At 41.7% G+C, this 23,359-nt stretch overlaps 1 pseudogene across 1 annotated transcript; it reads right to left on the bottom strand.

Moving 5' to 3' along the window:
• LOC308076419 lies at positions 1-23,007 on the bottom strand (annotated as a pseudogene). The gene is made up of 11 exons: positions 22,956-23,007; positions 15,314-15,424; positions 14,290-14,566; positions 12,673-13,867; positions 12,081-12,180; positions 10,350-10,498; positions 9,203-9,315; positions 3,994-4,083; positions 3,766-3,888; positions 2,226-2,310; positions 1-17 (listed from the first exon to the last, which is right to left on the bottom strand). The product of its transcript is annotated as an uncharacterized misc_RNA (transcript).
• Positions 23,008-23,359: the final 352 nt, after the last annotated feature.

Raw genomic sequence — 23,359 nt, 5'->3', positions numbered from 1 at the left:
CTACAGTAGGTCTGGGACTTGAACACAGAAACCCAGTGCTGAGAGCTGGAGCATTAGTCCTCTACACCATCACACATGTTTGATGTATAGAAGTCGTCTTCTAGTGCTTTGAAGTGTTCTTTTGGACTGACCAGCAAAGCCAGCTTGGCTTGGCTTTGCTGGTCATTCCAACCAGCCAGCTGTCCGACCATGCAGCTTGACCAGCAGAATCCAGCTTAGCCTGACTGGGTGACCAGCTGACCAACTATACTGACAAACCAGTGTAGTAAAGTGCATAATCTGTCGGACTTTTGCCTCTATTGAGGAGAATGGAAGAGTCCAGGCATTCCTTCTCCTTAGTTAATTTATTAAGGAAAGAAGGGGATTACATAGTTACACCAAAAATACTTTTCATGGTACAGCGGGGAGGGGGATCCGCGGACAATTACATATCAATTTGGGGTTTTGACATGAAAAAAGTTTGAGAACCATTGATATTATAGCAACATAAGTACAAAAAAAAAAAAAGCTGTTGGGATTTAGAAGGCATTAAGTAGAATCCCCAGAAGCAAAGATTTGAGTTTAAAAAAATTGCTTTTATATATTATATATTCAAAGATTTGCACACATTTTCATGATTAAAAAAAAGATCTATAAGCTCGCTATGAGCTTGTAGATCTGCTATTCTTGAATAGCACAAAGTATAATGGTTATAGGATAATTGGCACGTATTTGTCCTTGTCAAAAGCAACATTTGATTAATCTACGACGTAATTTGTCTGCAAAATGGAAAGATGTAAAAACAAAACGAAAATGTCTCAATGAAAAAATCCATCTATTTATTTTAATTTAATAGTCTAATTACTATTTGGACAGCACCTCCGCCGAATGGATGGCTAATTGTACATTTGTTGCTTTTGTCGTTATTAAACACAAATCAAAGTTTATTTACAGTAACACTAATGTACTGTAGGCTTTCAATATAATTCTCTGACGTCCACCTTTACCAATTTTCACTGTAGAAATCAACATTAAGAACACCTTTTAAATTATCATCAGTATCGAGATAATTAGTAGGGGTGCAAAACAATAGATTTTAATACAAGTTATCAATTTGGGGGGAATTTTTTATATATCTTTTTTGAAAAAAATAGTAAAAATTGCAAAAACATAGCAGATCTACAAGCTCACAGCGTGTCATATATATGTATAGCTTGTAGATCTGTTATTTTCACATGCTGTACAATGAAGTACAAAATAGGACTTAAGGTGTTAATCATACTAATTAAATTAGTCGATTATAGAATTATTATTATTATTAATTTTTTAACTGCCACAATTATTGCTGGCCGCGTTTGCCCACTGCCAGAGATTTTTCATTGAAAAAAAAAAGTACTCAGGAGCCGAGATACAGAATTTTTAAGTTTTAAGTTAACAAGGAAGTGGATGGGAGTGTAGATCTTTAAACAATCATATCTCCTTGGTCTTTGGGTCAAATTTGAAAAAAAAACTAAAAAAAATATATATATTTTAAAAAAAAAAAAAAAATTACGTTTTTTACGTCAGTGGCAGGATTGGTAAACGGGACAAATTACGTTTTTTACGTCAGTGGCAGTGAATGAGTTCCTGGATTATTCAATTAATCAGAAAAGTAATCGACAGAATAAGATAATCGATAGTTACAGCCCTAGATACTGTACTAGCCCTGGTATTACTTGGTATCAGATTGAAAATAAAATGGGTGGTATCGGTCAGCCCTAGGTCCCGTTGAGCTCTCCTCCTCTCCTGACATGCTGTCTGCTCTGGGTGAGTCTGAAGGGTCATCTTCAAAACCAGGGTTGGTCTGACCATGATGCCTGTCTCCTCAGTGGGTCTGAAGAAAGGTTATTACAATATAGTTACTGTAACTAAAACTAACCTAAACATGTTAGTTAATTGAAATAAAAAACAAAAACAAGGCTATACAAAAAAAGATAACTAACTTAAATTGTGTGATTACAAAACTAACTCAAACAAATTCAAATCATAGACAAAATGCCTTTAGTTTTAGTCTTTGTCGATTTATTTTATTCTAAAGCCTAGTATACAATCTATCTTCCATTCGTTTAACTATGAATATTTTTTTAAATGATACACAATAGCCTTTCAGACCTTATTTAATCTCACCTGACAAAAAAAACGGGGAAAAAACGTGACATTGATAAACATGAAGTCAAAATGAAATAAAAATGTAAAACTATAACAACCTTGGTGTGAAGGGTCATCTTCAAAAGCAGGGTTGGTCTGACCGTGCTGATGTCTCCTCTGGACCTCCTCAAATATCTGCAGAACCTGTCAGTGGTGGAAAGTAACTAAATACTAGTACTGTACTTAAGTACAATTATTAGTTAGAATAGAATAGAATAGAACTTTATTGTCACATCACATGAAATACAAGTAAAACAGTGGGTGAAAAACATTATAGTGCAGCTTAAAACAACAACAGCAGTTGAGAGTGCAAAAAAGTGCAAAAACTTTAAGATCGTTTTAATTGAAAAACCTGACGACACTCATATTAATAAATAGATAAAAAAAATAAACAACAATAATTAAGTCCAGTGTCTCCAGAGTGTACAGCCAGTCCTACACTACTGCTTATTTAGCAGTCTCACTATCGTGGGGAAAAAGCTATTTAGTGTCCTATTTGTGGTACTTGGGAGGCTAAGAAACCGTTTGCCAGGGCGAGGGTTTCTGCAGGCCTTGAAGAGTTTATGGCTGGGGTGGTAAGTGTCTTTGATGATCCGATTTGCTTTGGCAATGTATCTTTTTTCAAAGAGTTCTTGGAGGGATGGAAGTTCACCTCCAATGATGCGCTGTGCCGCTTTCACCACCCTCTGCAAGGCCCCCCTGTCGAGTGCAGTGCAACTACCATACCAAGCAGTACAGCAGTACAATAGCACGCTCTCGACCGTGCTGTTGTAGAAGGACCTGAGGATGCTGGGGCTGACACTGAACTTTTTCAGCTGCCGGAGGCAGTGGAGGCGTTGTTGGGCCTTCTTTGTCACGTGTGTGGTGTGTGTTGACCATTTAAGGTCTTGAGTGATGTGTACCCCGAGGAACTTGAATTCACTGACCCTCTCCACCGCCACTCCATCGATGTAAATAGGGGCGTGCTCTCTCCTTGGTACCCTGTAGTCCACAATCAACTCCTTGGTCTTCTTAGCATTGAGGGGTGAGATTGTCCTCCTGGCATCGTAGGGCCAGTAGTCTGATCTCCTCCCTGTATGCAGTATCGTCGTCATTGACAATCATGCCCATGACTGTCGTGTCGTCCGCATACTTGACCATGATGTTGGAGCTGAGCTTGGTCTCGCAGTCGTGGGTATAGAGGGAATAGAGGAGGGGGCTCAGCACACAGCCTTGGGGGGCTCCAGTGCTGAGGGTCAGGGGGTCAGATGTTATGTCACCCATTCTCACAACTTGGCAGCGGTTTGTCAGGAAGTTCAGTATCCAGGTGCGCAGTGCCGGATGCACGCCCAGGACTTTGAGCTTTGCATCGAGCCTGGCAGGAACTATGGTGTTGAAGGCTGAACTATACTATACTACTGTCCACAAACAACATCCTTACACACCTACTGCCCTTGCTCTTCACGTTAGTTACTTTTACTTTACTGAAGTATGTCAATTTTTCAATACTTTACACTTCTACTCCACTGTCATCAAGATACAAGGTTTATACCCAACAGGGACGGTTAATTTAAACAGCCTCATCATGAAGTACTCAATAAGATGAAGCATTTATAACACCTTGGATTTGGGGATGAGGCCCACTCTGAAGAAACCGATTTGTCCCGTTTCTATCTTGGTACAGTCCACCACAGTAGAGGCGATATTTTCAGGGGAGGGTCCAGCACACAGCACACCATCCACCTTAAACAAGAAAATTTAACACATTTTGGCAACACAAAAAAAGAAAAAAAGAAAAGAAACCTGTAGCTGTTGCTTGTATAAAATTGAAATATCTGTCATCATCACCTTGTCCCCCAGCTTGGCATGAACTTGGTTGTGGTGAGTTGTGTCTGCTTCACCTGTAGGATTGGCTGAAGTCACAGCAATGGGTCCAACCTAGAGAGTGAACATTGTTGGATAAATTACACTGTCAGTGAATAAGACAGTTTGAGACCTGTAAAAAAGCAAGTCTTTTAGACACCTACAAAGGCGACAGGTACGTAGGAGAAGACCAAAGGGGGGCCTAAACGTATAGTGACAAAAACACTCCCGCACACTGTCTGCAAATGCTAAAAAATACTTTAATGGGAATATAACAAGTTTTGGTTTGTTAGACCTCCATCAGGTTAAAATGAGAGAGTGACCATCTTTATAGGCTGTCCAACCTATAGTGGACCAATCAGGTCACATCACAAAGTAACATCACTCATTAGAGTGTCAGGTAACTAATCTCATACGAATTCAAATACATGACCAGTCAATTAATAATATAAATAGGCTCAACTAATAAGTGCAGATGTATACATTGCAAGATCAGCCTAATTCTTAGGGCAAAAAGCCATAACCACGATTCAACAATTCAATACTAATAATCATGACAATATATGAACATATTAACAGTGAGACCTGAATTTGGGGCAGCTGGTCATCACGCGTTCCACTACAGACTGTGGAACATGTGATGACCAGCTGCCCCAGCTGCTACAGACAGAATTAGTATTAGTCGGGGATCCACAGGCCCAAAAGCTCTTGAAAATGGGTTGAACCTGTGATGTCATGCTATACTTTTTTTTTGTGTTTTTTCTATTAATTTGGTCATTAAGGTCCACAGAAAGAGAGGCCTGCTCTGCCGGAAACATCGCGAAAAAAAGTTATGGCCATTTTTGTATAATGAAGCCTTTATTTTTTTGCCCATTTTCGCCTATTGTAAAAAACTAGGTTTCTTTTCTTAAAGTGCTCAGTAGGTTGTGTAGGCTGTCAATAAATGATTCCCAGATACACAGAACACATATGTGAACAACACCAAGTCCAAAAATACACTCACAAAGCCTTTCCAAATGATTTATAGACATTTTTGGTACCAAAAATGCACCCGTTTTTTTGCATTTTCCCCAATACTTTCATCTTTACTTCAATAGTAATCAACTTTGCCATGGGTTATGACATCAGCCAATGTCTCATTCTTTTCATCAATCTTTATAGTCATTCCACAAAAAAAAAAATTAAAATCAACCCTAAATTAAAGGAACTGTGGTGACTGTGGAGGAACACCTGGCTGAAGTAGAGAGGATGTTACCATACCTTGTCACCCGATTCGGATGCTATCAATGCATTGAATGGGAGATTATCACCTCTTATTAGACCTTTGAATGGGCGAAATAGGCGACATACTGACCTACCCGTGATTTATCAGACCATTCATTGGGTGTTATCAAGACATACTGACCTACCAACGGAGATGACTTAAATAGTTCAGTTTCGGTTTTGGTTTCGGACCATGACGGAGGCGCGCAGTCACAGGCGAACTGTCACCCCGTGAAGGACCACCGAGGGAGCTAAGGCGACCGAGTTGCCGTCCTGAACGGTGTGACGTTCGCCTGTGCCTACTCAGCGCCGTTCGAGTTATGTACCGATAGGCACAGAATCGTAAATATTGTTGTGGGGACTGCTCCGCCTCCAAGTAGGTCAGTAGCTCCTGATTACGCCCCATGAATGGTCTGACAATCGCGAGTAGGCGCCTACTCGTCGCCTACTCGCCCATTCAAAGGTCTGATAAAACGTGATAATCTCCCATTCAATGCTTTGATAGCATTCGAAGCCGCTGACCTTGTAGCTGCTGGCCACTACAAGTATGTATCCTGCCTGCCCCACTACTTGGAAGCCATGAGAAGCCTACCTACACTGGCTCCGGACATTCATAGAGAATTCAAGGATGGGAAGTTTACTGTGCATCAAACTGAAGGTCGTTTCAATGGTGTCTGGACAGACATGGCACTTGAGAAAACATACAACCGTGATGCCAAAACAAAACTCTTCACTGGCATCAGTCAGCAGCCAGCAGCCATGGAGAAATACTTGCGCGCTCTTCCGTGTCTGACTGCGGTTTCAGAGCAGACAAAGGCTATGGTACATCTGGACACCAAACACCATGAAGACTCCAAAAGCCAAGGACAAAAGGACACAGAAACTGTTCTGAAAATAACAGATGTAGTCAAAAACCAGATGATCAATCCCTTCATATGTGAAGAACAGGAGTTGCTTAACATTTCAACTGGCCACAAATCTGCATCTACAGACTTGGTGTACGCCCGTGAAAAAGGATTGGAGGCTCTGGCTGCAGTAAGAAGAACAGACAGTGAGAAAATAGCCCCAATGAAACTTGCCACATTTGCAGCAAAGACAAAAAAGCCAATGTCCATGGCGCTCAAAGCCAAGAAGGTCTACGAGGAAGAGAGTGCTGTTGTCCGAAACCTGTACTTTGTGCAGGACTTGGATGAAGACAAGAAGGTAGAAGTCTTCGGTCATGAGTGGACAAGTTGCCCAGCCTCCCTGTTTGAGCCAGATCCATCCCTTGACCAAGGTTATGCCATGCGAAAAGGGAATAAGGCTGACTACTTGGCTGCAATCAAGACATCCCTTGGCAGTTCATGGTGTGAAGTGGACAGATTGCCACCATTCGACAAGCCTGTTGTAATGGTGGTTGATGCCATGGCATTCATCCAGCGTCACCAACATCTTGGTTGCAGCACCTTCCATGAACTGCAAGTAAAATACCTGAAGCAGCTCCTTAGTGGTATCCCAGACAACTGTGACTGCATCCACTTTGTTGGTGATCGATATGATGTCTCTCCAGCTGAAAGTCTGAAAGGCGAGGAACGAGAGAAGAGAATGAAGACTTGCCCCAGCAAGATGAAGGAGTACAAGCCACATGATACTCTTGCCTTACCTGAATGGAAAGGCTTTGTTCAAAATCCACTGAATAAAGCAAACCTGTTGAACTATATGGGAGAAGCATGGGCTGCTCAGCACAAATCACTTGCTGCTGGATGCACACTTATTCTGGGTGGACTTTTCCGTGATCCTAGTCGCACTGTTCTGTTATCAGCAGATTGTCAGGTTGAGCTTCCAGAACTGTCCTGTGAGAAGCTTGAGGAGGCAGATACCAGGATGTTTGCCCACATTGCATACTCAGTAGAACATCTGCACCACGAACGGGCTGTAGTTGTGGCTACTGACACAGATGTGATCATGATGTGCATATATTACATCACACACATGGATGGCCTACAGGAGCTATGGGTAAAGAAGATGGATATCTACCTACCTGCTCATGCAATTGTGGATGCCCTGGCAGTGAAGTATGATGTTGAAGCTTCCGATCTTTCATCCATACTCCTCAGCACCTACATACTGACTGGATGTGACACAGTGAGCTATCTTTACAGAAGAGGAAAAAGACGTGCCTACAAAGCTGCCGTTGATCACCTGAAAGACCTTCTGCCTCTGTGCCAATACGGTGACTCTGGGGAAAGTCTGGATGTTACACAAGATGTCGTGACAGCGGCTAGACGATACATGGCTTCACTGTATGAGAGGAGTGACTTCAGTGGTAACTTGGATGCACTGCGAGCCCATCTTTTTGGCAACATCAAAGGAGACATGCGTTGCCGTCCACCTACTGAAGATGCCTTCCAATTACACCTTCTCAGAGCCCTGCATCAGTTGGTTGTATGTAAGAGGGCACACATGTCTCAGCCAACCTACCCTGTGGCAACCAACTTTGGCAGAGAGCTTGTCAATGGTAAGCTGGTGGAAACAATGATGCTGAAGGATGCAAAACCTGCACAATACAAGCGCACCAAATATTGCCACTGCAAGAAAAGCAAGTGTGCCAGAGGATGCTCCTGTGCAAGAGCCGGTGTGTCATTGCCTGTCTCTGCACTGGGGACCCCAAAAAATGTTCATGAGTTGAACTCACACTCGAAGACAGTGACAGTGAGTGAGTTGATTAGTTAGTTGTTTTCATTTTCCTGATCATTTTCATTTTCGTGATATTAGACATGTCATAATCTTTATTTTATTCAGCCAATGTTTTTTCCTTTTTTGAGCTGTGCTCCTGGAAGGAGTATAGCTCCAAGCGTCATGGGACGTTTAGCATGTATGTACGCCAATCAAGATCAAGGATAGCAATTTCATCACTATGACATCAGAACAGAGACAATATATATTAGTATTCATAAATAGCACAGCTCACTTCACACTAGGTGTGATTTTTCAACTAACATAAAGAATCAGCTGTGCGCATCTGTTTATTTTATAATAAAAAGATACTTGTGTTGTTTTGAATTTGTTGTGTTACACGTTTCTTTTGTGGGGGTACAGGTGTTTTCAAGAAAAAAAAGGCTCTGGGAATTTTGAGCATAAGGGTAATAAAGTCACCACAGTTCCTTTAATTTAGGGTTGATTTTAATATCTTTTTTTTGCGGAATGACTATAAAGATTGATGAAAAGAATGAGACATTGGCTGATGTCATAACCCATGGCAAAGTTGATTACTATTGAAGTAAAGACGAAAGTATTGGGGAAAATGCAAAAAACGGGTGCATTTTTGGTACCAAAAATGGATATAAATCATTTGGAAAGGCTTTGTGAGTGTATTTTTGGACTTGGTGTTGTTCACATATGTGTTCTGTGTATCTGGGAATCATTTATTGACAGCCTACACAACCAAGAAAATAAACCTAATCATCACATCACACGGTCAAAAAATAAAGGCTTCATTATACAAAAATGGCCACAACTTTTTTTCGCGATGTTTCCGGCAGAGCAGGCCTCTCATTCTGTGGACCTTAATGACCAAATTAATAGAAAAAACACAAAAAAAAAGTATAGCATGACATCACAGGTCCTCTCAAATTTTCGGTGACTGGATCCCCGACTATATGGATATGTCTCCCCCCAATAATTAATTTCATACTAGGCAGATGCCCGTTGGGAACAAATACCCCGGTTATGCAATACCTGTTGTCAGAGTACCCGTTATACCCGTTGTGAGAGTATCTGTTACACCGGTTGTCAGGGTACCTGTTATCAGGGTACCCGTTATACCCATTGTCAGAGTATCTAGTGCAGTAAGCACGGCTGGGGAGCCTATTTCAACCAGTCAGATTGCTTGGTCGGAACTACCTGTATAATGTAGCGTAACCTACACGTATAAACTGTTAATGCTAATAATCAGATTAATGAGATGTGTGGCCACAGCACAGTCTGGGTTTCTGATGGCGATGCTCTGGGGAGTTCCAATATGTGTGGCCGCTTCTCCTAAACCAAAGCAGTCCATCCAGGCTCCTACATGGGGGAAGATGAGGAAAACCATTTCAACATTATTTTACACATTTCTACTGAGACGGGGGAGACTGGAAGTGTGTGTGTGTGTGTGTTCTGTATCAAAAGAATAGCAGAAATCTTCTAAAAATAAAACCCATAAATATATATATATACAGTATATATTGCAATACAAAGTGGAAATAGCAGATCTACAAGCTCACGACATGTTGTGAGCTTGTAGATTGGCACTATTAAATAGGTGGCACATTCATAGTGTATGTTAATGTTTGTAAGTTTGGGTACCAGGGAGACACGACATTTCCCTTTTGTGTCTCAAGCTGAGTAAGCTTGTGAACAGAACACTGTGCAGTGGAGAGTCACATACAGGCCATGCACAGCACTGTAACACTTGTCCCCCTGTCTTTTTTGTGCACCTTCTACAAACCACAATTACATTTATTTAATCCACGCTGGAGATTGGGGAATTAAATCCATGACATGGTTGTTTTATGGTCAGCGCATTAACTGGGAAACCCACCAGGAAAACTATTTTGACCAGTGTTGCCAGGTGTAATTTTACCCTCTGTGCGATGTACGATCAATAATTCCAAAAATGCCCAAATGTACGATAATTTCGCCATACTGTATCACAAAAAAGTGTGTGAATTTACTAAATTGCCTGGCTGCTGATTCGGGATCCGATTTGGCTTTTCAAAATAAGTCAGGAAATCAGTAAATCTGACCCTAGATCTGTAGGCTACTTAGAGGCATTAAAAACACCGGTCGCGTCTTTCCAGTCCAGTTTCAGGCTTTTATTTGTGTAAGGTCAAGGAAGTTGCCTGCTTCCACGCATGCTTGTGATGCGTTTCTGTCTCGTAGGAGTCTTCTAAGTTTGTTTCTTACACTAAATACTTTTTTTTGGTGAAATTACATATTTACACGTGTGATTTCTCTTTTTTGGCTGTGTAAGACAGTTTTCTTTCAAATACAATAATTGTAAGCCTCCGGTACGATAAGTCAACATTTCCCACCTGGCAACACTGACCCCGACCCACCTCTGGGTATGACCATGCTGATAGAGGAGGGCCACGCAGCCTGCATGAAGTCCAGCAGCAGAGGGCTAAGCAGGTGTCTAACAGGCTGCAGCTGTTTGATGCTGGAGATCCACAGAGACATGGGTCTGTCCTGAGCCTGCTGTTTCACCCTGCAGAGACATGCAGGGTAGAAGGTAACCAAGTACATTTCAAACAGTACTTCCATCTACTATAGATCAGGGTTCTTCAAAGTTTTTCAGCCCAAGGACCCCTTAGCTGAGAGAGAGACCCTGACCGTCACTACGTATATTGTATAAAATTGTGTTGCAGATTAAAGTTTTTCATAGATTTCACATTCGTTGGATTCATGTTCACGTGTATTTTCACACATTGAACCACGTAAACCGTCAATACTTAGTAAACTTGACCTTTCACTCTGTACTTGGTCTGCTCTTTTTTCTCTCTACACTAAACCTCTTTGCTGAAAATAGCAGATTGTAGATCTGCTATTTTTGGCTAAAGCTCTCCTCAGAATAGGGATGCAAGGGTTCAAGTGGTTAATGACCACTTGAACCATGAAAAAAACATCTTATCACACAAAGATTTGGCGGCCCCCCTGTAGTAACTGAGGACCCCCTTGGGGTCCCGGACCCCCTGTTGAAGACCCCTGCGGTAGATAAATGCTGTAATGACAACAGAGCTACAAGAGGTTAGCCTGGCATGGCCAGACTAATATCACTGCGTAGATATTAGTCTGGAATCTCTGTGTGGAACCTGTATTTCCGAGGGGCGAATTAAAAAAATGCCTCTGGTGATAAACCCGCCCCATAGAGATGCGCGGATCGCGGTTTTAGCCGCGGTTGCCGCAGTTAACCGCAGTTTGGGTGGTTTTGGGTCAATCAAATATAATTATTAATTAATATTGGATAAACCGCGGGTGAAATAATGCGGGAATTAAATTAATGATATCAATCTATAGGCCTATAATAGCTTTTAAAAAGCACAAAATTTCACCGTGTGTGCGTTTGTAGTATTTTAATATTACGTCATTTTACACCAGGCACAAAATAGCCGCTCACTACATGTTGCTTTGCAGGCAGCCAGCGTTGCCAGGTTGCGACAACTTGTGAGAGAAATAAGCAGCCAGGTCTATGAAAACAAGCCCAAAACAAGTGCCAAACAAACGTCCCTTATAAAAAGCTTATAAAAAGCCGACATGGCAACAAAGTTGTTGAAAGTGAAAGTAACTCAATGAACTGAATGAAGACATGCGCTTGTTGTTACCATGGTTGTGGATTGTATACAGTCACTGCATCGCGACAGTGGTGAGTGACATTGTTTATAAGTAAACTAACTTCAGGAAAATAACAATTATTTGGTGCGGTTGGTGCGGATCTATAAATAGGGTGATATCATTACCGCGGGTGGATGGCGGATGGATAATGAACTTGTTAACGCGGTTTTGGGTGACAAAAAAACCCATCCGCGCATCTCTACCGCCCCACATTTGCATACAGGGCCCTGATTGGTGCCCCACAACTTAGGGGGAAGGGAAATCCAATCACAACCGAGCGGGGCCAGACCAAATCTGCCAAGGGCAATTTCTTTTTTTTTTGCACCGGCAAATTCGTCTGGTTTCCAGGCTAACCAGAAGTCTCATCAATAAGACTACTAAAATTAGTGTTTACAGGACGACTTTCATCAACCATGAGAGTGAAACAAATGCATGAATGGTGAAAGAGTGAAACTCATTTATAAGCTTTGACCACAGCGTCGGGTCGGTTGCACGCAGCCACCAGTACGTAGACGGTGTCAGTCGGCATGCCACATATGCCACCGTTTTTCATGATGTCTGTGGTAGTGAGAGAATACAAAACATACAACACAAAACAAACAACATGTTCAGCTGTGACTTTAAAAGTCACAGCTGAACAATGTAATAGGGGTGCAACAACAGTTGATAAAAAACTAAAAAAAACTATGCTTGGGGTAAATAGTTATTTTTCACTTTTTTCTTTCAAACAGCATAAATAGATGATCTACAAGCTCAAAACACATCACATTGTGAAAAAAAAAAACAAGTTTAAAATAGGGCTTAAAAAGTGGTTAATCAGACAACTGGACTTAGCTAATTATAACAAATATATTCAATTTGTTTTCCCTTTGATTTCTTGATATATATAAAAAGAATACAACAAATTATCAAAGATAACACACCTCTCAATTATTCAATTAATCGAAAAAGTAATCGATAGAATAACCGCTAATAAAAGAATAACCGCTAATAAAATGATTGATACTGGTAGTTGAAGCCCTACAACGTAATCTCGGCTCTCACTCTCACCTGCTATCTGTTGGACGGAGGTGGCTTTGTGGGCTGGGACGTGCGGACAGATGTCTCCACCTACCCCACTCCCACTCAGCCGCAATACAGGGTTTCCCAGTGGAATCTGAGGGGCCTCGAACGTTCCGTTGAAGATGTTAGCCAGGAAACAATAAAAGCTGACCAATCCAAATATGATGGTGACCGCCACATCGTAGCCATATGGCTCCGCCCCCTGCGCGTTCAACAGGAAGCTGACAGAATGAGCTGGAAGGCCAGGGAATGCACCAACCAGGCCGTTACAAAACAGTTAAACACCATAACGCCGATGATCCCCACAGCCACGCTGAAGCCCCTAGAATCCCCGTAGAGTCCCCCGTACCGTGTCAGCCCCCAAATGCTCCACATCATCCCATAAAGGGTGAACGCTGTGCTCTCCAGCGTCTTCCCGCGAGAGAACGCCACCGAGGCGCACAGCAGCTGAAGCACACCGCCGGACACCACCGCCCAGGGCAGCACCAGCACCCAAAGCGGGCCCTCGTCACCGACAGTGGCGGTGATGGCGAACGCGGCCAGCACGCTGCAGGCGTGGCCCAGGACCTCACCGTCAGAATATTTGGAGTAGCCCAAGTAAGGAGCGTGTAGGTCGGGTCTGAGAGCGACGCCGCTCGTCCTGGTCACCAGAGCTTTAAATAAACCCCGCCCTGTGGGAATCTGCAAAGAGGAGACCGTGTTAAACACGGTGACGAAACGCAGACCGGCGGTGGCTACAAATATGGCTGCCTGGACACCTTGAGTCCCTCCTTGAAAGAAGCCCTGGGGCTGGGACGCGATGGAGATGCAGTACGCCACGAAGAACAGCTGGTAGACTCCTTCCAAAACGCTCCTCTGACAGCTAAACACAGCCAGGATGAAGAACAGCACAGAAAAGACCACGGGAAACGGAACGGGTGAAAGCGGCTGGACGGAGTAGATGGTTAAGAGAGCGCAGTAGCCTTCGGCGAACCTCAACAGAGCCGTGAAGCCGTAGAAGGTGGCGGCCAGTGAGTCCATGGCGCGGTAACACAGGACGCACACGCCGAGCTGGAAGACACCGGCCGTCCACAGCCAGGGGACGTAGCCGATGGACAAGCCGGGGACGACCCCTATGCGGGGACAGGCCAACACGCAGGCGGACAGCAGGTTCAGGACCAGGCCAACGGACACCACATCACTGCTGCTTTCCCCGATTTGATTGTGTTTTTGGCTTTGAACTCTGGAACATATTTGAAATTTGTTTTTGCTTTTAGGCTTTTTAAACATTGCACAGGGCAGATATGACAAATATCTAAGAATATACTAAGAAATGACCAGTAATGCATTTAATAATTTCCTACAAAAAAGTTAAGTAGTGGAAATAGCCAATTTACAAGCTTGTGATATTGTAGATCTGCAATTTCCGCTATGTTTGAAATTTTTTGAAAAGGCATGACCATTTTTCAACAGATGAATTTATACAGATGAACGGGAATGATTCTGACAATTATAATAATTGCATATAATTAATAATGACAATTGTGATCAGGTGATTATGTAATAATTGTCACAGGCCTACCTCAGGACAGTCTTTGTCTTCAGGCGAGTGCCTGGCGGTTCCACCTCCCCCCGGTGATAAAAGACAGCAGGCGTCCAACGCCAAAGTAAAGCCCCACCAGGCAGACAAACAGGTAGTTGGTGGCTGCGGCCGATTGGCCGAACCCGGCGGCCCACAGTCCGGCGATCTGGTGGCCGCAGGCTAGGCTAATGCTAATAGCTATGATAGACAGGACCGCTTTCGTTACAAAGACGGTCACGGCGCCTATAATGAGCAGTGCCAGGCTGAACGCGGCCAGCCCCGGAACCAATGAGGATCGTAGCTCAGCGGTGTGAAGCACACCTTGTCCCGCCAGGATGTACACAAGACCAGAGCCGCACCATAGTGAGGATACAGTCAGACACAGAGTAGAAAACAGCTAACAGAGGGGGACAGACTGTGACACACGCCTAGGAGAGACGGAGAGGAGATGATGTTTACTTTTAGGAATTGTACAAATATACTGCACCTCAGTTGAGCTTATGTTATGATGATGACCCATTAATTTAAACAAACAGAGAAAAGTGTGTGCCAGAGTAGTAGGCCTACCGTTTTTTTTCAGTGGTGGCAGAAGTTAAAACAGTAATACCACAATGTAGAAATACTAAGTAAAAGTAATGCATTGAATTCCCAACCATTTCACAAGTTTTATTTTTGTATATATATTTTTCTATAAAACTCAAACTTTGTGTGAAAACAACTCGACTACAAGATTGTAGATTGACTATTTTTGAATAACCAAAGCATAACATAGGGCTTAAGTGGTATACATTTTGTATCAATAATCTAAAGCTGCAAAGTAACTGGTAACTAAAGTTTTAATATAATTGTAGTGGAGTAAAAAGTGCAATTATTTGCCTTTGAGATGTAAAGTGAATTAGCTATAAAAAGTGGAAATACTCAAGTAAGGGTACCTCAAAATTGTACAATACTTGAGTATATGTACTTACTACACCACTAGGACCGTGATGTTAGACAAGCAGAGAAAAGTGTGTGCTGGAGAATGCATTTTTCATTCATGTTTTTTTCCTTGCATGAATGGAAACAAACCTGCATATGCTAACAGGGCAGCGATGATGAGTAACAGAATGCCCAGGGCATTGTGGGGGATGAAGTCTCCAGATGAACTGCCGTAGTCATTAATAAGAAGCAGGAAAGAGCCTATAATTAAAACAAACATCCATCATCATGGTGTCTTAAAGGTGCTCCAAGTCATATTTTGTGGTTAAAACAATGTTTTGGTTTAAAAAGTTAAAGCTCTATATTCTGATAGTAATCTCTTTAACAAACAGAAATACATTTTCAGGTGGGTTGCCAATTTCATCCAATCAGGATAGAGCACCAATTCATCAGCTTCAATTTCATAGTGTTCCAATTCAAATTTTGTCTGCCAATAATTTTTTCTTCTTTTTCCATCACTTCCAACTTCACTGGTTTATAAGGAATCCTGTACGAGTGCTCTCTCCTGATTGGATAAAATTGATGTCCCAACCTGAAAATGCATGCATCTACCAGTCTCTGCAGCAAAAGCTGGAGAGCAGCAGGGAGGACCATGATACTGGGGAAGAAAACAATAAATAAATATAGCTGCAAGCGATAAGCGGGGCCAGGGAAGAGAGAGAGAGAGAGAGAGAGAGAGAGAGAGAGAGAGAGAGAGAGAGAGAGAGAGAGAGAGAGAGAGAGAGAGAGACTAATGAGGAGTGAGTGAGTGAGGGCAGGTGTGATCATGGATTGAGAGGGAATGACAGCAGGTGAGGTGGGTAGATCCAATCCATGGGAATAGGCCAGGTGGACTGTTGCTGTTGCTCACTTTCTAAAAGAACATAATTATGAGAGAGAGAGAGAGAGAGAGAGAGAGAGAGAGAGAGAGAGAGAGAGAGAGAGAGAGAGATATAGAGAGAGAGACGGAATAGATTGAAGAGAGAGAGAGATGGAATAGATTGAAGAGAGATAGAGATAAACGGAATAGATTGAAGAGAAAGAGAGAGAGAGAGAAACGGAATAGATTGAAGAGAAAGAGAGAGAGAGAAACGGAATAGATTGCAGAGAAAGAGAGAGAGAGAGAAACGGAATAGATTGAAGAGAAAGAGAGAGAGAGAGAGAGAGAGAATCGGAATAGATTGAAGAGAGAGAGAGAGAGAGAGAGAGAGAGAGAGAGAGAGAGAGAGAGAGAGAGAGAGAGAGAGAAAAGGAATAGATTGAAGAGAAAGAGAGAGAGAGAGAGAGAAACTGAATAGATTGAAGAGAAAGAGAGAGAGAGACTTGGAAAAGGAATAGATTGAAGAGAGAAAAAGACATGGAAACGGAATAGATTGAAGAGAGAGAGAGAGAGAGCGAGAGAGACATGGAAACGGAATAGATTGAAGAGAGAGAGAGAGACTTGGAAACATAATAGACTGAAGAGAGAGAGAGATGGAAGCAGAACGGACATCTCAACCTATTGCCATTAACAGGAATCGAACCCTCAACCTTCGGATTGACAGGCTGCAACACTACCTATAGTGCTATAGCTTTGTACAGATTGAGGTTGTCTGTTGAAGATAAAAGTGAACCAGTGAAAGCAGCCGACCTACAAGCTCAGAAATACGTTGCTATCTGAAAAGTTGTGAGATTGTAGATCGGAGAGAGAGAGAGAGAGACATGGAAACGGAATAGATTGAAGAGATAAGGATAATCCCTTTAACAGGTCTGTTCATGAAAGTCCTTGCGGTCTTGTTTCCAATGAGGGCCTGTGAGCAATTAGGGGTTAAGAGTCTTGCTCAGGGAAAATTTTCATTTGCTGGCCTGGCCTGGAATCGTACCTGGGGCAACTAGGGCCTCTGCTATGGCCGCCCTTCAAAAGAGAGAGAGAGAGAGAGAGAGAGAGAGAGACATGGAAACGGAATAGATTGAAGAGGGAGACATGGAAACGGAATAGATTGACGAGAGAGAGAGAGAGAGAGACAGACAGACATGGAAACAGAATAGATTGAAGAGAGAGAGAGAGACATGGAAACATAATAGATTGAAGAGAGAGAGAGAGATGGAAGCAGAATGGATTGATTGGACATCTCAACCTATTGCCATTAACAGGAATCGAACCCTCAACCTTCGGATTGACAGGCTGCAACACTACCTATAGTGCTATAGCTTTGTCCAGACTAAGGTTGTCTGTTGAAGATAAAAGTGAACCAGTGAAAGCAGTCGATCTACAAGCTCAGAAACACGTTGCTATCTGAAAGGTTTTGAGATTGTAGATCGGCTATTTTCAGAATGAAGTATGTCATACATTGCAAAAACATACCTTCTCAGATAAGCATTTCATGTTATCTTTATCAATTGCATATGTATTCATTAATGCAGTCTTGTTGTTTGCAATGTACTTTAAATGAAGTCTCCACCAAGTGAGGCTTGAACCGGCAACCTCGCTGTTGTGAAACATTCACTTAAGCGGGGAGCCATTGGACCAACAGACCTGATCCAGTGAAAACGGAGGTCAAACAGATGATACCATTTCACGCAAATAACTGAAAATCCTGGGTTTAAGTGTTTTTCAAACTGCTCAAAATTGCGGACAATCTAAGGGCGGAGAGAGAGAGACATGGAAAAGGAATAGATTGAAGAGAGAGAGACATGGAAACATAATAGATTGAAGAGAGAGAAAGATGGAAGCAGAATGGATTGATTGGACGTCTCAACCTATTGCCATTAACAGGAATCGATCCCTCAACCTTCGGATTGACAGGCTGGAACACTACCTATAGTGCTATAGCTTTGTCTAGGCTGAGGTTGTCTGTTGAAGATAAAATTGAACCAGTGAAAGCAGCCGATCTACAAGCTCAGAAACACGTTGCTATCTGAAAAGTTTTGAGATTGTAGATCGGCTATTTTCAGAATGAAGTATGTCATACATTGAAAAGACATACTCTCAAATAAGCATTTCAGGTTATCTTTAACAATTGCACTTGCATTAATTGACACAAGTAAGACGCTGCGAACGCTGGAAGCGAACGCAGATTGACTGAGGCTGCTATATTTCAACCACACTGTAGTAGTGCACTCTGCCGCACTCTGCCGGCTGTATACAGGCAGTGCAGCTGCTGGCATTTCAGCACGGAGTTTCGAGTCACATGGGGGCGCGAGCCAATGAGAGCGTGAACACACGCTGTATACAGGCAGTGCAGCTGCTGGCATTTCAGCACGGAGTTTCGAGTCACATGGGGGCGCGAGCCAATGAGAGCGTGAACACACACGGAAAGACCATAAATAAGGGACAGACACACACACACACACAACCCAAGCACGGTGATATAGTAAGCTCCACTTGGTCGGAGGCCTCCTTCCGCGTTCGCAACAATCATGTTGTGTGCAATGCAACTTAAATGAAGTCTGCATCAAGTGAGGCTTGAACTGGCAACCTTGAGATTTTAAGGCACACACTTAAGCGAGAAACCATTGGAACAACAGACCTGACCTGGTGAATGAGAGAGAGAGAGAGAGAGAGAGAGAGAGAGAGAGAGAGAGAGAGAGAGAGAGAGAGAGAGAGAGAGAGAGAGAGAGAGAGAGAGAGAGAGAGAGAGAGACGGAATAGATTGAAGAGAAAGAGAGAGAGAGAGAGAGAGAGACATGGAAACGGAATAGATTGAAGAGAGAGAGAGAGAGAGAGCGAGAGAGCCATGGAAACGGAATAGATTGAAGAGGGAGAGACACGGAAACATAATAGATTGAAGAGAGAGAGAGATGGAAGCAGAATGGATTGATTGGACATCTCAACCTATTGCCATTAACAGGAATCGAACCATCAACCTTCGAATTGACAGGCTGCAACACTACCTATAGTGCTATTGCTTTGTCCAGGCTGAGGTTGTCTGTTGAAGATAAAAGTGAACCAGTGAAAGCAGCCGAGCTACAAGCTCAGAAAGAACGTTGCTATCTGAAAGGTTTTGAGATTGTAGATCGGCTATTTTCAGAATGAAGTATGTCATACATACTTCATACCCTCTCAAATAAGCATTTCAGGTTATCTTTATCAATTGCATTATGTATTAATTGACACAATTACTGGTAGTGTCTGTTGATATTTATAAGTATTTCCGTCCATTATGAACCAAGCCTCTGTGTCCCGAACTACTCTAGATCACTGGTTCACAAACCATTTACCAATAAAGGCATTTTTGTGTCTCCTCGGAACGAAAACTAGTGAAAGTAGCCGATCTACAAGCTCACAAAACGTTGCTATCTGAAAAGTTGTGAGATTGTAGATCGGCTATTTTCACAATGAAGTTTGTCATACATTGCAAAAACATACTCTCTCCAAGAAGCATTTCATGTTACCTTTAACAGTTGCACATGCATGAATTGAGAGAGAGAGACATGGAAACATAATAGATTGAAGAGAGAGAGAGATGGAAGCAGAATGGATTGATTGGACATCTCAACCTATTGCCATTAACAGGAATCGAACCCTCAACCTTCGGATTGACAGGCTGCAACACTACCTATAGTGCTATAGCTTTGACCAGGCTGAGGTTGTCTGTTGAAGATAAACCTGAACCAGTGAAAGCAGCCGATCTACAAGCTCAGAAACACGTTGCTATCTGAAAAGTTTTGAGATTGTAGATCGGCTATTTTCAGAATGAAGTATGTCATACATTGCAAAAACAGACCTTCTCAGATAAGCATTTAATGTTATCTTTATCAATTGCATATGTATTCATTAATACAGTCTTGTAGTTTGCAATGCACTTTAAATGAAGTCTCCACCAAGTGAGGCTTGAACCGGCAACCTTGATGTTGTGAAACATTCACTTAAGCGGGAAGCCATTGGACCAACAGACCTGATACAGTGAAAACGGAGGTCAGACAGATGATACCATTTCACGCAAATAACTGAAAAATCCTGGGTTTAAGTGTTTTTCAAACTGCTCAAAATTGCGAACAATCTAAGGGCGGAGAGAGAGACATGGAAACGGAATAGATTGAAGAGAGAGAGACATGGAAACAATAGATTGAAGAGAGGATGGAAGCAGAATGGATTGATTGGACGTGTCAACCTATTGCCATTAACAGGAATCGAACCCTCAACCTTCGGATTGACGGGCTGCAACATTACCTATAGTGCTATAGCTTTGACCAGGCTGAGGTTGTCTCTTGAAGATAAAAGTGAACCAGTGAAAGCAGCCGATCTACAAACTCAGAAACACGTTGCTATCTGAAAAGTTTTTAGATTGTAGATCGGCTATTTTCAGAATGAAGTATGTCATACATTGCAAAAACATACCCTCTCAAATAAGTATTTTAGGTTATGTTTTACAATTGCACATGTATTAATTGACACAATCATGTTGTGTGCAATGCAACTTTAATGAAGTCCGCATCAAGTGAGGCTTGAACTGGCAACCTTCAGGTTGTGAGGCACACGTTTAAGGGAGAAGCCATTGGACCAACAGACAAGAACCTGTGAAAAAGGAGATCACACAGATGATACAGTTTCACGCAAATAGCTGAAAAATCCTGGGTTTAAGTGTTTTTCAAACTGCTCAAAATTGCGGACAATCTAAGGGGGGAGCTTACTGGTCAACATGATACATGTGTTCCTCATGAGTCAAGGCACATGTGTAAGCAGGTTTAATGGCTGTCGGCCAAACGAGGCATGACTTTTGCCTGTTTAAAGTTTGCACTTTCAAAAAATCGCTATAGCGCCCCCCTTTGACCAATTGGAGTAAGATTGGTTTCAGTAATATTTGGAATGACCCTCAACATTAACGCAAAGTTTCAAAGAAATGTGAGTCTGCATGTATGTGTTAGGGGCAGATGAATAATTGTCATAAAACTGCAATATTCATTGGCTCATTAAAGCTTCATTTTTTCACTTATGGAAAATCTTTTGCACAGGTTTGTCGGCATAGGTCCAAAGTTCATGTGTAAAACGTTTCGTGCAGATTACTCAAAAATCCCAGGAGGAGATAGGTTTTAACTGTTTTTCATATAATTCAAAATGGTGGGAGATCTAAAGGTCAGAGGTCAAAAGTCAGAGGGTTAAAGTTGTTCATCATGAGTAGACGCATGTGTGTATTGAAGTTTTATGGCTGTAGGTCAAACAGGGCATGAGTTGTACCTGTTCAAAGTTGGCATTTTCAATTGAGTGCTATAGCGCCACCTTTTGACGAAAGATTGTGAGATTTATTTCTTGATAGTTTTTCATGACCATCTACCATATGGCCGAGTTTCGTAAAAAGCGACAGCACGGTTCAGCCAGAACTGCGAAAAGTGGCAGAAACAGAATACGTACAATAATAAGACAGGTCCAGAGCTGAGCTCTGGCCCCGTAAAAAACACTCTACAGCAATTATAGCAATGATTAGCCTGCTATCAGACTATAGACCTGTGGTTCTCAACCTTTTCAGGCGGTGAGTGACCCCCCAAAAATAATCACATTTGAACTGATTTTTATTATTTCAAATAGTAAAAAGCACTTGGAATGTAAATTCCAAGTGCTTATCCTGACAAGCACTTGGAATATAGGAGTTGAGGCATTACATTTAGTTTGACTTGGTTCCGCAGATAAATATTGTGAAAATAGCAGATCTACGAGCTCACAACGCCTCGCAATATTTTCAATATGTTTGACCAATTTTTATAGTATAGTTTGATGATTACTTTTGATGCAGTAATGCCCTTTTTTCTTTTCTTTCTTTCTTTTTTTGAGGTATTAAAGAGGTCTTAAACTAGGTCCTTAAATGGTCACTTCACTGTCACCCCCCCCCCCCCCACAAAAAAAAACAAAACAAAGTCATGTGGGGTGTCCCGACCCGCAGGTTGAGAACCACTGCTATAGACCATAAAAAACATTTAAATAACTATTGAGAATTCAAAGTCAGTGTGAATTTGTGCCCTCTTGTGGCTTATTTAATACACTGCAAGTCCATCCTTCATTCGATCAGTTTATTTCCTCAGTCGCACATGTTTTTACATAATTAAACTTCATTCATTACTTCATTAACAAACATCCATATATATACAGCTGAATGCATTTGCTATTTATTTCACTTTTATATTATAGTCTATATATAATATATATATATAAGTATTATAGTATTATATATATTATATAATCTTGTTAATAATACCATAATGTAAAAATACTGTATACTGTATTACAAGTAATAGTTGTACTTGAGTAAAAGTACTAAAGTATTATTGGCATCAAAGTAAAGTAACACAAGTAAAACTACTCATCATGCAGAATGTCCCATTTTACCTTTTATTCCATCCCAAAAGTTTTCAAAATTTGTCAAAATCTTTTGAAAATAGCAGATCTGCAAGCTCAAATCGTGTTTAGAACTTGGTTAATTGGTTAATACATGTTTTGTTATAATAATCTAAATCTGCAACGTTTTCAAATAATAAAAAGTACAATAATTTGCCTCCGAGATGTAATGGAGTAGCACTATAAACTATTAAAAAAAAGGAAGTACTCAAGTAAAGTAAAAGTATCTTAACTACTTAAACCCCATCAGCTATTTTCAGCGAAAGCTTTCTCCACAATAACAGAAAACAGAAAAGACACTAGTATTGAGCCCTGAGGGACTCCGATTACCCACATGGGGTTTAAGTTTTAAACACATTTTACTCAAGTACAGAACTTGAGTAAATGTACTTAGTTACTTTCCACCACTGCCAACAATATATTTGACCAAGATGTTTATCTTACCACCAGAGATGGCCAGAATCCCCACAGAGAAATGCAGCCTGGGCTGAGCCATGGTTACACTGAGACATCCTGGAGCCTGGGAGCACTACTGTACATTTATACACTACTGCATTCCATAGCCTGGAGGAAAACCAATCACGAAAGACGACTGGGCTGACATCACCATCTACCTTCTGGGAACCCATAAGAAAACCACTATTTCCTTTAGTGCTGTTGTAGGTAAAGGTTGATTTATGATTTATGATCACAAAAGTGTTTTACTTGAATAAAAGTAGCAAAGTAGTAAAACTGACACATTAAAAGTTCTACTTCAGTAAAAGGACAAAAGTAGTGGTATGAAATATCTACTCAAATAGAACCAAAAGCCTACTCATTAGCCTATGCAGAATTACCCATTTCACACT

Source organism: Gymnoscopelus braueri (assembly GCF_963280865.1).
Source record: "Gymnoscopelus braueri genome assembly, chromosome: 20".
In the NCBI taxonomy this organism is placed as follows: Eukaryota; Metazoa; Chordata; class Actinopteri; order Myctophiformes; family Myctophidae; genus Gymnoscopelus; species Gymnoscopelus braueri.
This window is presented reverse-complemented; position numbering and strand designations above follow the sequence as displayed.